The 14,847-nt window shown below is 32.3% G+C and overlaps 1 pseudogene; it reads right to left on the reverse strand.

Moving 5' to 3' along the window:
- Nucleotides 1-4,053: 4,053 nt before the first annotated feature.
- Nucleotides 4,054-14,843, reverse strand: LOC134239638 (uncharacterized; annotated as a pseudogene).
- Nucleotides 14,844-14,847: the final 4 nt, after the last annotated feature.

Here is a 14,847-nt window from a genome sequence, read left to right on the forward strand (position 1 = left end):
ATAACCTCGTTTTAATTGAAAGAAAAAGTGAGCAAGCTCACATACCCCACGCTACCCAAAAACTCAAAGTGCCGAAAATCCTGAAAAAATAAAGAAATCGGAATTTCCTGATGCACATCTACACATTGTGTCCTAAATATCTACAAAGTTTGACAAAGTTCTGTGCAGTAGTATATGAGGAGTTGCGCTGACAAACTGTTCATCTCTATATTCAAGATATGGCCCAAATTCTAAGTTGAAAAGTGCTGAAAATTCTGAAAAAATAAAGGAATCGGAATTTTCTGACAATATGCACATCTACACACTGTGTTCTAAATATGTGTAAAGTTTGACTGAACTCTGTGCAGCGGTTTATGAGGAGTTGGGCTGACAAACTTTTCAACTCTATATTCAAGATATGGCCAAAAATCTAAGTTAAAGTGTGCCGAAATTCCCAGAAACAATAAAGGAATCGGAATTGCCTGGTAATATGCACATCTACACATGTGTCCTAAATATGTGCAAGATTTGACCGAATTCTGTGCAGCGGTTAATGAGGAGTTGCGCTGACAAACTGTTCATCTCTATATTCAAGGTATGGCCAAAAATCTAAATTGAAAAGTGCCGAAATTCTAGGAAAAAATAAAGGAATCGGAATTTCCTGACAATATGCACATCTACACATTGTGCTCTAAATGTATGCAAAGTTTGACCGAATTCTGCGCAACGGTTTATAAGGAGTCTCGATGACAAACTGTTCATCTCTATATTCAAGATATAGCCAAAAGTCTAAGTTGAAAATGCCGAAATTCCAGGAAAAAATAAAGGAATCGGAATTTTCTGGTAATATGCACATCCACAGCATTTAAAATATCCTTTAAGCAATTAACTCTTTGTTAATGCGACTTGAATAGGGAGTTTTGCTAACATGTCTATATTTCTATGTTATGGGACAAAACATGATATAAAATGGTTTTAAAAAGGGTACATAATGACAATGTTACATTTTAATAAATAGATACTGTCTATCGATCTCATATTTTTGTTAATTTATTACAATTAAGTGCTTCACAGAAACCCCTTAGATATATTAATACAATGTATTATCCAATATCTGAAAGCAACATTAATTCTAAAATTATTCTTGAACGTTCGTGACAACTAAAAAAACATGAAATGCGACAGTTTTTAAGTGAAAAATTGATTTTGCCAAAGCTCTTACTTAAACTATTGATAATTTTATTACCTACGCAATTCAAAATTAAGGTACGTACTCTTGGAGCGCTTTTCTGTTGCAATATGTGTCCGATATGAACTAAAGATAAGGACACACAAAATAGAGGCACAACTTTATAGCTGTACTTAACTTCATTCAATGTCCCAAAAAGCTTCCACAAGGTTTATGAAGATGTTGAAGATGTTACATAGATGTTGTGTATTAACTTCTTATCAAAAATGCGATTTTTGGAAACCATTGCTTTTTGCTCTTAAAAAGAGTGTGGTGCTTTATACTTGTGAATGTTGGTGACTTGAATGTAGGAGAGTTCAGTTTAGGAGAATGTTTGCATTTCATGATATGGGGCCAATAGTCCTAGAAAGAATTATTTTCCTTCATGTAAAATGGCACATCTATAAATAGATAAAGAGATACGTGCCTCCATTGTTGTAGGGCTTCAAAATGGACCGGATTTTTCTAGACCATAGAGATATGCTTGTGTAACAGAAAACTCAACGATTCTAGCTTGTAGTGAATTTATAACGCTTATCCACTTGTTTGTGAGTGGGATAGCTCTTTCATCAAACCCTTGAGAGGGACTATTCCCCTAGGGCAAACCCTCGGGGAATAGTTCCCTGTCGCGGGTTTGATAAAAGAGCTATCCTACTCACAACCATTGGATAAGTGTATATAATACACAGGAGCAGAGAAGATTTTTACAGAATTAATGTATTTTCACTATATAATCAAGAGAGCCTCGCCCTTATTCTAAAACCCTCAACGCAGGGATCATTAAAATCTCTACGTACACCATTTTTGGCCCCTTTATTTCCCTAATATAAGGGGAAAGCCCCAATTGTTAAAATTTTGGAAGATGCATTCTTGCTCATCATAACTATGTACTTAGTTAGTTTGTATAATACCCAGGAGCAGAGAAAAGGATTTTCAAAGAATTCATGCATTTTCACTAAATAATCAATAGAGCACCACCCTAACACCAGGACCCTTGACCCAGGGGTCATAATATTCACAACTTTGGAAGAATCTTACTTGCTCATCAAAACAATGTACTTGGTTAGTTTATTATTCAGGAGAAGGGAAGAAGATTTTCAAAGAAATAAATAAATGCATTTTCACTATATAATCTATATAGCCCCACCCTAGCACTAGAACCCCTGACCCTGAGATCATGAAATTCACAATTTTGCAAGAGGCAGCCATATTCAACATAATTATGTACTTGGCCAAGTACATAACCATGCTTAGTTTATTTAATGCCCAGGAGTAGAGGAGAAGATTTTCAAAGAAATATATATTGTTTTTACTGTTAAACACGGATAATAAACTAAACTGATATGTCCCCGTTTTTTAAGATTTGGGGCACGTTGTATGCTTTATCTTCCGTATCTTAATATTGTCTGCAAACCTTTAACTTTTTAGGACTTGCAAGTTTGCATGGGAATTCTTTTTCATTTGGTCCTTACTTTTGGTACAGTACAAACTTATTCTACCTCTTAATCTTGGAGTTTGACCCATTTTTGCCTAACTTTATAATCTTGACCAATTTAAAAGCAACCTAAATTTTATTTCAATATGTAATATGTGTTCCATGTGATGAGAACTTTCCGGAGATGAAGTGTGTTACATGTATAAGACCTTTCTTAAAGTATCAACAAATGTGACCAATAACGATAACCTTAGACTGTTATAGACTTGACATGTTGTAACCATGGCCATACCTTTTGAATGGTAAATGCTACGATTCTCACGTTCACATTTTACTCCTTGCCTTAAGGCTATAAACTGAGAACAGATTTAAAAGTCAAAATTTCAAAACAATTTAACTTTCGCAATAATTTTGATAATGATATAACATTTTCACCATATGTTTAAATTCAAATTAATTACACAACTGCATATTTTAAGCAAATATGTTAAATGGTACTCGAGATGTCAAAATGTTCTCAGTTTATGGTCTTAGGGCCTTATGATAAATCATCCTTTGAGTGCCAACATTTTGAATCTCATCGCAATTGGGATTTGATTTCATTTGAGAAACTTAAATCTACACCAGGAGCTGCCATATAGGAGCAACTGTTTTTCACAAACATTACTACGTACGTTCTACAGGTAACTTCTAACTAACATTTTATTATGTGTCCTTTATAATTGTAATTGATAAAACAGCTCATTGTTATTTCTTAGATACTGGATTTTTAATTAGGATTTTCTTGATGTAATATGTTACACTGGGGAGATCAACTAATGTTTGGTACATTTTCAGTGATACATTGTGTAAGAGTTATCCCCCTTTATTTGATTTATCTTTTGATTACCTTTCGTCATTTATACCTGTATAATAAATGATAAACTTATCCTTCAAACTCGGTGTTTGTGTTACTTCAATATGGATATGATATGATCTACATAAGGTTATAGGTGTGTGCAAAAAACCAGCTTCAGTGAACTTGTGAAATTACACAGGAGAGCATAAAGATGTAAAGGGCATCTGTAATTGTTAATATCATTTATTGAAATAATGACAAGCAAAAAAATTAACTTCTGGAATATCTAAGAAAGGCTTCTATTTTTTGGAAGTTTTATTCTTTAATTACCTGCATATGGTTTGGATAATATCAACGACAACACATAACACATTTTCCCAATAGTTTATAAACTTTTAGTGGTGCTCACTTCAAATGCAATGCCACCGGATGGTTTTCTGTATGGTTTACAATTTTTAAAAGAACAAGTGAAAGATATACAAAACAATATATTTAAATAAATTACTAGTAAGTGCAGTCAAAGACTTCAATTTCAGACAGATTTTATTCTTCGTATATCTACAGCATGAATGGAAAATTAAATACGTCCTATTAAAAGTTAAGTTTTTACTCCTCTAGAGACTTATAAACAAGTCCAAGTTTCTTTTATCAAAGACATTGGACTTTATAAACGTTATGGAAATTTGGCAATAAGGTCTTTATTGTCCATTAAGTTTCACAAATGTTTACATCATGTCAATATACACTATTCTTCTAATACGTAATAGTATAGTAATTTGACGAAGTATGTGTAAAGCTTTCCAAATGATTAGAATGTCGAGAAAACTCCAGAATCTCAAATTTACCACCACACTCCTGGGCAGCAATCTAAAACGAATAATGATACCAATCACATAATTATATATTCGTCGTATACCCATGTCATCTATGATATTGATTATACGATAGATATGGTATCTTAAGGACTTTATTTTATAACAATACATAGAGTAATTCATGACACTAGGACTAATATATAAAAACATGTAAAAACCCTTGAAAAAAATGTTTTAATCATGCAATGAAATGATATTTTATAGCTTATGTCCAGATAATCCGTTTTCTTTTCCTATTCTCTCGTCAAGGCTTGACATGAAAACAGATTTCTCGTTGGAAAAATCATATTCCATCCAAATTATGAGAGGTAATGTATATCCTAAAACTAATCAAATTGAATTAGGGAACTGGGAGCTAGCTCATAGCTTGAATCCATGTGTGAGAATTCTGAATAAGACGTGTATCGTATACCCCAATTAAACCCTGTTATCATTTAACTTTTTTAAAAATATTTAATGGTTTTCCTAAATATATCTCTATTTTCTCATAATCATACCTCAGATTTTACAGGTAAAGAAAAAAGTTGAAAGTCATATGCAAAATAGATCTAGAGAGTTGAATAGAATAAGCATCACAATTCATCTTTACAATTTGTTATACTTATTATAGATGTTGAATTAGCTCTGGAAAATTGCTTCCTAATATATGCTTAGTGATTTTCTCTACTTTTGTTATAAATAAACATTTTTCTTTATCAAATAAAAGCAGGATATCTTTGCTAACGAATTTTCCACTTTTGCACTAAAATAGTATCCAAGTGATCTTTGATGATCATCTAAATATTTGGGTTTGTCTCCCAAGTGATTCAATATGCAAAAAGAATCTTCTTCTAAGAATTTCTAAGGCATGACAGACCCCAAGAAATGAAATGGTAAAACGAGGGTATAAAAATCTCGTTCAAAGACTACATGTTGCAAATCTAGTATCAACACAATGATCCATCTAAGCTATATGTATAATCTGTCGTTCGTTCAAATATTGACTGACATTCTTCATACACACCAATAAATTATTTTCAAATTGAAAGGCCTGCGGATTCCTCAGTTTGCTCAACCGTGACAGAGTACATGATGGGTGTGTTCGATCGACAGAGGATAGATATTCCTCCACAGCACCTGATTTCATCTCTGATGTGTCAGAAATCCTTGTTTGTTATCAAAACTTGTATCGTACCACAATTTTTTGGAAAATATTGTTGGTACAATTCCCCTTTCATGCGAATTTTTTTTAATATAAATTAACATCTGACAAACAGATGGCATTAAAGTGCATGTAAGGTTTTGTTCACAGAAATTCTATTTAGGTTGCACTATTTCTAATCCTTTTTTTAAAAGTTGTCATGGAAAGTTAAATTAATGGTAAAATATATTAAAACTGAGAAAAATCTATGGAGGATGTTTTAACTTTGTACATACTTTTATAAATTTATCGGTACAGCCCAAGAATATTCCTGCAAGTCCATCAATAGGGTAGCTAGAGGAACTAAAAGTTGCTACTGGTGTATAAGGCATAAGAGTGTCACATGCATCAACTACCTACAAAACAAAACTATTTGTCTGATGTATCGATAGTTTTAAGATATACCAAAAAACCATTGGATCAATGTTTCCTGCAATATCTTATATGATACAGAATGTAATATATTATTTATTTTTCCTAATAAATCTTTCATATACACTACCTTTTATACAAACTGATAAATATAAAATATATCAATATATATTTTCAATATCCTGAAAGAAACCGTACTTCTCAAACATCTTAAAACGTCACAATTTAGATTCAGCAGAAATTATAAAACTACTTTTTGCTGTAGTCTTACTTAACCATTCTTGCCTAGAACGTGTGAGTCAGACAAAAGTTAATGACAATAAAACAAAAAGCAGTATATATGACATGAAGCTTCGGTCAACTTACTTGACAAGAACAAATACCAATTAGTTCTCTGATATGGCTTAAAACAATGGAATAAACAATATCATAAATCATATAAAGACGTCAGCTAAGGTTTTTGAAAGAAATCAAATGCAAGTAAATACTATACTTCATACATGTATGTTAAATTTTGATAACATGAAGAAAATTACTAAATATATTATAATTGCTAAATATGTCCAACAAATGAAAACAATAACGAAGAGTAGGGACTTAACAATTGAAGAAAGAAAGCAGACACTTTGAAGAAATAAAAATTTACCTTTGTTCCTGGTCTCCAGAATTTTGAACTTGGAACAGAACTACACAAATCCCTTACAATTAAATTAGACGTGGATATGTGACTAGAACAGTCGCTATTGAAATGTGGGTAAAGCTGCTGGTATTTGGCCAGTTCAGTGACTGTTTTGATTTTAGAACACTCGGTAGCCTGACCTATAACATAGAAAAAAGTTAACAGAATTAAAAAGCCCTGATATTAATTCATACAATTGGCAAACTTCAGCAGATTAATAATCATGAAAAGAAAGTGAAGAAAGTAGTTGAATCTCGACATGTTGTCGATTACGTGTCTGTTAACCTGCCTGTAGTTGTCCCTTGTGATGTTGAGTTGAATGGTGTTGATGTCGTATTGGTTGTATTATTGATTGTAGTGGTTTGTAGAGGGTTTGTAGTAGAATTTACGTTAGTTATTGTTGTAGTTGGTACTGCGGTAAAGTTCACGGTGGCGTTAGTTGTAGGTGGCTGAGTTGTGTTTGTTGCTGCTTGTGCTGTTGTGGTTGTTGTCATATTTGTTGTTTGTGATTGGGTTGTGGTTATTGATTGTGTTGTTGGTTTTGTTGTCATTTCTGTTAGCAAAACTCAGAAATATACACAAATTCTTGAAGAAAAAAATTAATTACAGAATTCAAAAATTAATATTTTCAGACGCGATGTTAAGTTATACGCATTGAAACATCAGTTAAAATTATATACATGTACAATAAAATTAAGTGTTGTTCCTGGGAAAATATCTTTCAAAATTACAAAATACTTCACCTTCATGACATGAACATGGATCTCCTTGTTGATATACGGCACCTGAAGTAACGTAAATGCTGAACAATCAGTACCTAGTATTTAATTACCTATGTTAAAAAAGAAATTAAACTTCCTCATCAATGTACTGGGAGTGATTGGATATCACCTAGAAATCTTTCGAGTAAACGAATTTTGAAGTTTTCAACTTATCTTTTCTTAACATAGACGCACAATTACACAATATCGCAGAGGAATTCTCTTCCAATAAAATTAATTTTTCTTCCGTATTTGCTGAACTATTTTTAAAGTACTGAGGAGACGTTTTCTAAGACTAACTATATTTAAATGGTTTGAGTTACCATATAAATGATGAATAAGGTTCTCCACACAACGTTCGCCATCATGGTTGTTTTGTAGAATATCGTTAAGTTCCCGCCAAACTATACAATTAAATCGTATTCTTCAATTCAGACAATTGCAGTAATGAAACAAATTAATCTAAAGTTAAAAATTGTTTTGTCAAAATCCTAAGAAATTTCAATAATTTATATTGAAAAGATAATTATTCTTCTGGGTTAATCATGTATCCGTGGTAAGATGTATTCCAATTTTCAAGTGTACTTATCAGTATTGCATGATAATAGTAATCTTCCGTGATGTTCAGCAACATCACATTATGAAAATTTGCGTAAGGAATCGTTTTAATAATTGATTCAAATCAGACAGTGTATTGTGTCACAAATATTCATGACTGACTAATATCTGATAATAAACGTTTTCATAGGATTATATTTTTTCCCGAACCAGACTATTAGATCTTGTTTTAACAGAATTAAATTACCAGATGCGTGCGATTGGCAGCGCTGGGGAGCTGGTTGAACAAAATTCATATGATCCAGTAGATGGGATATAGCACCTAAAACAATATAAAAAAGCTTTAAACCAGACTTAAAACGATAAATTTGCAAGTAATTCATTAATATGTTTGAGTGTTGGTAGTAAAACATAAAGTAATGTGCAACTACAGACCTCTGTATGCAGAGCTTTGAGTATTCCTCGAACAAGACAAGGCTGTGTTATCTGAAATCGATATAATTAAAAAGTATATACCTGACGAATCCATATACATTTATAAGCAAACAATTTTAATTGGTTTACAATCTATTTTCATATTATGAAGCATATTAAATAAAAAAAATTACCGAGGAAAAGTTAATACATATTGTATTCGGGCCTTCTGTGCACATGGCACAAATAGGACTAAATAAGTAGCTACCTACGTAATGTATATCGATTTAGGATCCTACCTTGAGTTCCATAGTCATTATAGTGTAAATCGAACGATTTCGTACAAGTACATTTATCATCAGAACTGGGTGGATAGAGTGCTGCAAAAAGTTAAAAAAAAAAATGTATTATCAACATTTGGGAACAGTGGATAACGAGTAAAAATTAGCATTTAGAGGGTTTTAAAAACTTAAATATTATAATTTTAAATCTACAATTCAGACTGAATAAAACAATTATATATATATATATATATATATATATAGATCATATGTATTTTCTATAGAACATATATCTGAATGACCTTATTTATTCATGAAAAATAACAATCCAAAAAGTAATTTTATTTGGTAGTGACCAACAAACAAATAAATACCTGCCATCTTCTGTATCAGTTGTTTCCTGTTCAATCCCTCTGGATATTTATCTTCATAATAAAGGAATGACCATACTAAAGAAAAGAATAAATATATATTAATATAAAATGTCATTCATGCCCACCCAGATAATCACACACAGATTTACTTACATGTGTGTTCACTTAGACATTCTCCCTTCTTGTAAGCCTCGTATTCTAGGGGGGAAAATACATGCATGTTCATAAAATTTGCAAGGATTATGTTTCATTAGAATAAGTTATGCACTGAGTATTGATTATACTTTTGACTGGAGATCCTGTAAATATATAAAGAGTATTATAAGGGATAAAAATGAGAAGGACGGAAAATAAAACTCACTTTCACTTTGGGACAGTTGATGGTTTGTAGACTGTGTAGCTAGTTATAAAAAAAAAAATCATTTAAAACAGATCTTATATACTTATACTCAACTGATACCTACTGAAAATGTCGAATCATGCATCTCTATCTATAAGTTGTGCAATTAAAAATACAATGTGATATTTTGCAAAATCACATTAAGTATTTGTTGTTCAAAAAAATTGCTGGGGCATTAAAAGACATACACGTACTCTGAGACTGTGTAGTTCCAGTTGACTGGCAAGCATTTTGGCAGCTTGGTTCATGGTTATAAAAATAGGCAACTGCAAATCAAAGAAAATAATGTTTTCTACTCTTAAAATTAAAATGCTAGTAAACATTTCAACAGTTTTAAAAACTTTAAAAACAGAATTATGAGGCCATCTTTAAACTAATGTTTGCTTGCTTCTTCCGATTCAGGGTAAAATTATTTGGTCGGAAGGTAGATGAGTAAATTTTTTTTCCAAAAAAAAAATTAACATATTTTTGGTAGGATGAGAGGAAAAATGAAAATAATATCATGGCCTGGAATGTAAAGAAAAGTTTTGAGTCGGGCCATTTAAAGTCAGTTGGGAGAGGGCTACCAAATGATTTTTTAAAAAGATGGCCTGACTTAATAGTGTTTTTATCAGATCGATTCAGTAGTCTGATACCAGTGCATTGTGAAATAAATAGAAAACAACAAGCAAAATATATTTGTATTTAAAATAGTTGCAATGTATTTCGATTAAATATTATTTTTAAAAATTGAAGATCGACAAATTAATGGTTCATACCATCCATTTGATAGACAAAATCAACAAAGCATTCTGTACCATCATTCAGTAAACGGAGTAGATCTTTCCAGACTGCAAAGAAGATATCATACAGTAATATAAACTTTAGAAACAATACAGCTGCATATCCACTTAGATTTTAAATTGTTTCAATTTATAAGTATTCAATAGATTAAAAACAAATATATTCAACGTTCATCCGTCAAACACATCTAGTACTAAGAAATAGATTAATTTATCTGTAGCCTCATTTTAATACACAAGGGGGGATGTTTGTTTCAATAAAGCAGGAGTATATTCTCTGAAAATTCTTCATTGGATGGCTCTTCTATTTTGCTGCTTAACATATATTTTCCAAGCAGATATGCATAAAAATATTTGAAATTTAAGTACATGCAAGAAAAATCAATTCTAATTTAATCCCCTAATTACAAACCTTTATTTCGACTATGACATTTTACTGTTGTCACTTTACTTTCGCCAGAATGTTGAGGTTGGTCAGTCAAGTATGTGTTCATTACCTCTAAATAAAGTTTTAAAAATATATCTTTGAGAACATCGCGAAAAGAATGTATTAAAAAATACACAATAAATACATAATTGATATATATGTACGTATATTATCTGTCTACTAACCTTGAAAGATTTGGTTATTCCTACACGTATAGTAATGCGTATCTATCGATAAAAATGAATAAAACCAAAGCATGGTATTATGATAGTGATTAAAAAGCATTCTTGTTTTAAACAAACAAAATATACGTTCAGTGACCCATATTATGATTACAGAATCTTTTTTAAGGCAATTTATACATGAAATGGTAAATACGAACAGTATTCAAGCTCAAGTCAATTTAACAGTACAAAGAGCAAGAGCCACTTTTGGCCTTAATTGGCCCTGAGAATTTCTGAAAAATCAAAATCGATCAGTTTAGGTTTCAAATGCAATATTTATCACTTGGAGTGTTGGTGACCACGTATCTATTAATTGTGACGTAATTTCCCATCTAGTTAATGCATTATGACGTCATAAAATACGTCATTTTCCTCATATCCTGTAAATTCCTTTGAAAATGACCTAAAATTGAAGCATTTTTATCAATATTTCATGTACAGCACAACCTCTGATCCAAAATATGCAATTACATAATGAAAGCCTTGTTTCTGAAGATCAAAAAACGTTTTATTTTTTGGATCGTGGGCTGTGCTCATATTTTAATTCTTTGCTGAAGGTAGTCAAATACGCATGTTTTCTGCAAATTTCAAGAAAATTGCATTTTCTCAAACCTGTTTTTCAATATCTGGATTCTCAAAACAAAATTTTATTATAGAAAATGAAAGCACCAAGTGTCTACTTTATTTTGATATATGAAATTAGAAAGAGTGTGATTGTTAATTTATTGATGTATGTACAGGGCCATTTTATGCAGAACATAGCTCTTGCTCTTTTGGAGAAAAGCAAACATCGACCTAAAACCAGCAGATGTGGGATCAAGTGCCATGGAGGAGTTTAGTATCCCCTGCCAACTGACCGGTAATTTAATAAAGACAGATTTCCCTGTATATTGTATGATCAATGTGACATACGTATGAACTATACTCACTACTGCTATCCCCGCGATACGGATATGATATTTGGGTGCCAGAACATCCACAGCTGGGTAAACTAAGACCTGGGAGGCAAAGCATGATGGCATAATGATGACACAACATCGAACAAATTTATATTACTGCCTAATTAGATTTGATCTTATAGCTACATGTAGGTTATTTATTTTATGAACGGATTTAATGTAAAAAAAAAAAAAAAAAACCAACAACAATAAAAGTGAATGAACCTTTCAGCATAAAAACTTTACATGACAAATTTTAACACTTTAGTTTACAAACAATTTTCGAATTCATTTAAACAAATATAAACTACTTACTCGCCATCACATGAACTAAAGTTGAAAGACAACTGAGATCAACTTTCCGCAGATAATCCAGTTTTGTAAAAACTACAAAATAAGTTTTCAAACTATATAAATGCATGGTTTTGAGTAAATTTGGTTATATTCAAGATTAGAATTCCTATTTAACTCATAAAATGTATATAGAGAGTTTTAAAAATACAAAACGACAACGATGGTTTTCTTGAAACGATTATCTCCTTACCATAATATGGTGAAAAGCAATTTTCTGTCCTTGCGTTGTCAAAAATATCTGAAAATATTAAAACACAATAATAAATTGATTTTTACCCAAATGGCATAAACTTTCTGAAATTCAAACCTGGAAATATTAGTTAAAGGTATCTCCTTTTTCAATACAGCAATTTTAACAACATATTACTTTTTGTTGCTAAAAAAAATATATGCAAGAAAAAGATATATTGATTTAAAAATTCTTTTTTGGTACTTTTTTTAGATGTTGAATTAAAAAAAATTAAATGTATCTAATCCACTACTTCTTGTTTACAAATACCTCATACGACATCAATATTTTGTTCTAAAAGTATCTCTGATAAATATTGTGCCTACATTTTATTCATTTTCATGTTTGATGTATGCATTTTGTATTTCATAAATTTACGATAAAATTTCATGAATATCCTGAAATAAATCCAACATCTTTGATATTTGGCAGGAGGAATTAAGAAGTGCCTTTTCTTTAAAAATATTTGCTCTTCATTTTACTTAGTCATACGTGTAATGATATTTATATAAACCTCTATAATATGAATGGCTTCTGTAACATGTGTCGTTGTCGTGTACAGGTGTGGTTGTTGTCGTCGCCGTTGTTATTGTCGTCGTTGCTGTAGTCGTTGGTGTTGTTGTCGCTGTTGTTGGTGTTGTTGTCGCTGTTGTTGGTGTTGTTGTCGTCGTTGTTGGTGTTGTCGTTGTTGTGGGGGTCGTGGTGGTAGTCTTAATCGTTGTTTTGTGAGTATGGAAATCACTCCAGGAAACATAAACTGCTTCACCACGCAAAGCATGATCACAATCTGCAATTGAGAAATCAGTGAAAACAATGAAAATTACATAGATTGGTTAAGCCTTAGATAATATTTAAGTGTACCATTTTTTAAGGCATATCAATACAGTTTTGAGTCATGTCCAAGATATCAAGTGTTCATTCGGAAAAATAACAAGAGGCCAACGGACCTTATGTTTCAACCGAGTATCATTCAGCAACTTTCCAACAATTGAATTTGGTTCGTGTTTTAAACCAGAGGCGAAATTCACATTTTTGAACGAGGCACCATTGCTTACCATAACTATACACTTAGTAGCATGTTAACTTTGGTTACTTAATACCCAGAGGTAGATCAGAGAACAAAGAATCCATGCATTGCCCGGGAGCAAAGGAAAAGATTTTCAAAGAATCCATTGCATTTACAATTTATAATCATGAGAGCCCCGCAATTATGGAAAAGGCAATATTGCTCATCATAACCACATTCTTGGTTATCTATTTAATACCAAGATAAGAGGAGGAGATTTTCGAAGAATTAATGTATTTTCACTATATAATCAATAGACATCCCCCCCCCTTACACCAGAACCCAAGACCCAGGGATCACCAATTTCATAAGTTTGAAAAAGGCACTCTTGCTCACAAAACTATTTAGTTAGTTTATTTAATACCCAGGAGCAGAGAAGATTTTCAAAGAAATAATGCATTTTCACTATATACTACTAATTAAAAGAGCCACACCCCAACACCCGAACCCCTGACTCTGGGGCCATGAATTTCACAATTTTTGATGAGGCACTCTTGCTCATCATAATTATGTACTTAGTTTATCTATTACCCAGGACTAGAGAAGATTTTAAAAGAAATAATGCGCTTTCACTATATGATCTACATGTTTTTAGCCCCGCCCTAACACCAGAACCCCTGACCCTTGGGCCATGAATTTCACAATTTTGGAAGAGGGCTCACTGCTATTACAATCATGCCAACAGTTTGACTGCTTGATGTCCAGGAGTAAAGAAGATTTTTTAAGATTGCATTACTTTTGGTGGTTTAAGCCAAATCCCTCAGGCCCCAGGGGACAGGGACCCTGAAATTCACAATGTTTGTTTCCAATCACTCTTAGATGCTATATGTCAAAATTGGTTGAAATTGGTTTCAGAGAAGAAGTTAAAAATGTTCAAATGTTAACGCACGGCGAACGCCGACGGACAAAAACGGATAGCAATAGGTCACCTGAATGACTCGGGTGACCTAAAAATCGAATTCCCAAAGCACTGTGATAAAAATGACTCTCTTCGGTTTTTTGACAATTTAATGCAAGAAAAGGAAAATCGTAAAGCAGTGGTAAGTGTTGAAACACAAATGGGGACAGAGTTTTAGATGCAATTAGATAGGGAAAGTCTTTTTAAGTTTTACCCTTCGGACTGAAGTAAAAAATGAGGTTAACTTTGAGGTGCCAATACGTAGGAAAATTTCCTTCGTGACTTCTCAAGAGGAAAGGGTCAAGATGGTCCCGGCAGGTATTCTTTGTTATAAACTCCTCATTAAATTAATTTTGTAGAATTTACTACTAACCTGTTCTGTGTTCCGTTTTTACGTGGCTTGGTTTCCTCTCCAAATAGCATGTAGCTGGATTTACGTATTCGCCCGCAGGACAAGCCCGGAGTAAATAGCGATGATTGACGATCTCAACATAGCACCTGACGTCGGGGTATGGACGCCAGTTTGTGAAGCAGCGGGCATCTGTCGCTAAATTA

The sequence above is a fragment of the Saccostrea cucullata genome, unplaced genomic scaffold (genome assembly GCF_032062105.1).
Source record: "Saccostrea cucullata isolate Sc308-1 unplaced genomic scaffold, CSIRO_AGI_Scuc_v1 ctg19292, whole genome shotgun sequence".
Taxonomy (NCBI): Eukaryota; Metazoa; Mollusca; class Bivalvia; order Ostreida; family Ostreidae; genus Saccostrea; species Saccostrea cuccullata.